This window comes from Leptonotus elevatus, chromosome 17 (assembly GCF_054856555.1).
Source record: "Leptonotus elevatus isolate MCC_2025b chromosome 17, RoL_Lele_1.0, whole genome shotgun sequence".
NCBI lineage: Eukaryota > Metazoa > Chordata > Actinopteri > Syngnathiformes > Syngnathidae > Leptonotus > Leptonotus elevatus.
In genome coordinates, this window is record NC_141255.1 from 7347614 (window position 1) to 7352345 (window position 4732).

Here is a 4732-nt window from a genome sequence, read left to right on the forward strand (position 1 = left end):
GGTCTATTTCGTTATTTTTCCTTCTCATTTGCACTATCTTACAAAGTTTGGGGAAGATGCAACAGACACTTTACGAATTGGCATTAATTATTCATAAATGGCATCCTCTTAAGTAACAAGCAATATTATAACTGAAATGCAAAAATGTGGAATATGCTCAAATGTAAATGAATCACGAGGCTCAGGATGTTTTTTTTTTTATATATATATATATATATATAATATTTTTTTTTTTTAAGAAGTTGAATCAAAAGGCTCCACTGACGCACCCGGAAAAGAAAGGACAAGGAAAGTGGACAGCAACATGATCAGACACACACACTGGAGCTGAACTATGTACATGTGGAAGCAAAAAAAAGCAATACTTCAACATTTATTTCATTAAATTTGCAATGAAGTGCTGCCTCCATGAGTGAAAATTTGCTTTTACTTTTTGGACCAATGAATTTTTTGCATCAATTAGAATTGATCTGCGGCCACTTCATCACTTGTAAAAAATAATAGTGCCATTTAAGTTCATGCTGAAATTTTCCCTGAAAGTTCAATATCGTTTTTTGTGAGTACTGTATATATCACTGGGAAAACATTTTTTTACTAAAATAGTTAATAGGAAAGTAGTCATTTGTATTTTATGGGTTAAAATGTCCTCGCCGCTTCTGGCGCAATTTTTGCAAATCTGTAAGCCATTTATTTTATGTAATGTAGTAGGATGTAGGGGTCACAATGGGAATACTGTATATCTTTATAGCTTATATTTAAATATTTGATATACATTTCTTAATTAATTATTATTCATTGATAATCAATTATTATTATAATTTTTTTGTATTTATCTGTTGTGTGGGTGTATATATATATATTTATATATATATATATATATATATTTATATATATATATATATATATATATAATTTACATGACCTCTTTACAATGCCCATATCGATATCGCACATTCATTCGCAAAGTTTCCCGGCGGGTCTCTGACGAGTGAGCGTACATTTCGACCATGCGCGGCGCTGGTAGTAAACTGTAAGCGTTGCTAACATGAGAAGTAGAAAACATGTTTGCCATCCTTCAGTGTGCTTTTGAGCATGTTGGGAATTGCAGCTATTGGTTTACACATAAGAAGTACTAACTGTCAAAGGTGGGGGTGTGATGCCAAACCGTATTAAGTGTTGAATAAACCCTAACCTCATCCTAACCCCTTTTTCAGGCTTGTCAACTATTTGCACATTTTTGTTATTAGCAGAGGGTCTTGGTATATGAAAGTGATCTGAGGTGAACCCGGGAAGCCTGCCAGCTCTCCGAACGTGATCGTTCAATCTCTCCCGGCTCGTCTGCATCTCGCGAGCTGCGTTCGCTATCCGTTCCCGCCGCTCTATTATTTCCTCATCAGGTCTCCACTGATGCGCTGCTGATGCCCGTCGCGTCTCGAGCCCTTGTGTTAATCCCGCCTTTCGTGTGCCGCTGGGAGACCTTTCAGCCCCGTGGCTCACTCCTGATATCAATCATTTGACTTTGGCCTTGCACATGCCATCATACAATGGGTTCATCCCATGAGCTTTCCGTACCACCGTCACGGGAGAACTTTTAAACGGGCTGGATCTGGATATTTACTCATTCTTGGTTTATCTGACTGAGATAGCCAATAGCAAGTACCATGCAAACGCAAACTCAAACACATCCACCTTATCCCGTATATGGATCGATAGTAATTTGCTGTTCTGATCATTATCATCATCATTATTATGTTTATTATCAGTGTTGACATGGACCTTCAAGCTGGTCCAGTGCAAATGGAGCCTTTGCTACAGTTTACACCAGGGGTGGGCACACTCGGTCCTCGAAGGCCGCAGTCCTGCAGGTTTTGGATGTTTCCCTTCTCCAACACAGCTGATCAGCTCATCAGCAAGCTCTGCATAACCCTGATAACGATCCTGTTGATTGGAATCAGCTTGTGTTGGAAAAGGGAAACCTCCAAAACCTGCAAGACTCCGGCCTTCGCGGACCAAGTTTGCCCACCTCTGGTTTAAACTAACAGTAGCATTTAGGCTTTAGTATATAAAAAAAAAAAAAAATTCTCCTTCCCTTCACGAACTACAAAGCGGGCGATGCGGCTGGCATTCTAACGCGTTTGCAACAGCATGAAAGCGATGAAAGCTTGTCCTGTCATGTTTCGTCAGGGCACTGTCTAACTGGTAAAGGCTAACAAGGGTGAATGCTGCGAGCGAACAGTGCAGTAACGCAGCCCCCCCCCCATCACCCCCCCCCCTCCATTCCCGCAGCATGCTTGCGAGCCCCTTTCCAACCAAAGCCTTCGCATGGCATGAGTGTCACAAACACGGCGATGGGAATTGAAGGCTTTGTGCTGTCAACGGGCGAGGACGGAATTTGACGAGTCGTCAAATGGCAACGCAGATGGGCACGTGAATGATGTAAAGCATTCTGAAACTCTTTAGGCAGGTTTACGGCACAGTCGCTACAGAGCTGCCCGTGTTGCGCTAAGCCGATCTGGCGGGACGCTGTGACGATGGCAAAACAAAGAGGGAAACAATAAAACGGTGCAGCAGCAGAATGGACACAGTGAAGCATCAAGAAGGCCGCGCTGTACAAAAGGATACCAATTCCTTTGGCCTGCACACAAATGCATCATATCCCCTTGTGTGTGGCACGGCTGGCACCAGCCATAAGGAAGCCCGGACCCCAACACACAAACAATACAGCTTAGATCTGTCTGCTGCCTGGATTCAAGAGAGTCCTAAATAACTCAGTTTTTGTCAAGGTTGGTGGGCGGGAGGATGGGGGGGGGGGGGGGGGGGGGTGCTACGGAGGTGGAGGAAATATTTTTGACAGGCAAATACGTTGGAACATAAAAGTACTTGCAAACATGTTTCAATGGATTTCAATATGTTTGAATGTATCGCACTTGCAAATACTTTGTAATGTACTCACAAATATGTTTAAACACATTTGCAAGTACATTTGAACATACTGGTAGGCTATATGCTAAAAACTTAACTTCCCATAATGCCACGGGGTACTGACTTGGATATGTGTAAGCAAAAACACAAAAACGTTTTTGTGCATGATTTTCATTCTGCATTTTTCCCCCACAATGCCACGTATCATGCACTGCAAACAAAATAATACATCATAAAAATTACTGATAAACAATATTTGTTTACTTAGTTTTCAAACGTATTGATATAATGCAGTCCAAATGCAAAACAGAAAATCATAAAGCATTTTTTAAGTTGTTACCATTAGAAGTTTAAACCGAAAACAAAGATAGTTGCAAATTGTGTATTAAACCATAGCACTTAAGTTTTGAGAACCAAATAGCTTCATACAAACACACAATGCGAAACTAGAATTATATCTACGGCTGAACAATTAATCAAAACCAAATCGGCATCACATATAGAATGCAATGTTTTAAATGCAGAAGCTGCGATTTGGGAGAAACTAGTGCTTAATTCTGGTCAGTCGGTACTCGGTAGGCTTTATTCTTTATACATATGCACATTTTATTTATATAGTGTCTAGGTAAGCTCAGTGGAGTCCAGAAGTCAAGATGCACAAACTGCACGGCGTACCAATCATCTATCTGCATGCCAAATTTCCACTTCAATGCACCACAATTGAGAATTTCAGAAGTCAGACAGAGATAGCAAAGTACATCATCTCTGGAGGTAACTGCAGAAAGGTCAGCCCTTTTTTATGGCCTATGTTTTCCACAAGAAAATTAAGTTGCGCAGAAGATGAGAATTATCATTAGAAAAGAACTCTTATTCTCTATGCCATTCAGTTTTTGATTGTATGGTTGAAAAAATTTAATAATTAAAGATAATCTGAATTGTATTGTTGTTTAGCACTGTTGTCTAAGCTGTGTATGAAAATCATCGCTTTCATTTCTGTCACGAATGCAACAGCTTTCGCTTCTGTCACCTCTTTCTTCTCGGGGAAGAAATGCTTTCTCGCCACTTTTCTCTCACGGCAGATGTCTGTGTGTGTGTGAAAAGAAGACAATGTCGCACATCAGTATGCTCTTCAGCAGGGAATTACGCCTGCAAAAAAATGCACTATTTTCTGCCACATTCGCTTTGCAATAACGATAATTAACAGATGAAACAAAAGCAGACATTCAGTGGGAGTTATGTTTGCGCGTGATGCGGAATAGGTCCTCACAGACGGACACACACAAAGAGTCAAACAGAATGCAGTGGACTTGACTCAAGTCAGACTCAAATTGCCAATCTTAGGGCTGGGGAACTGCTCGGCTAAAACTCAGAACAATTCATTTTCAAACCAATTTCAAACTTCTTTTTTTTTTATATACGTACATATAAATGATCAATCTGAGATTATTTATTGTAATAGAGCATATTGCTTGTGTTTGTTAAAAAATACTTGGGAAGAGGACCTTGAAAAAAATTATTGCATATTAAATTGCAATTTTGAGGTGACGGAGAATGCAAATTGCCTTTTTTTTTTTATTCATTCAACCCTAAGTCTGACCCACAAAATGATGAATGTCACAATATTATCATATGAACCAAATGATCCGATAATTATCATGATATTCTAGGAGGGTTGGCGTAAAAAAAAAAGAAAAGAAAATAAATCTCATGATACTGTATAAAAACTCACGTTATCGTAAAAAAGCTCTTAACGTAGGTGACCAAAACATGCCTAATTCAAATTAAACTGCACCAACCACCAGAGGTTGCT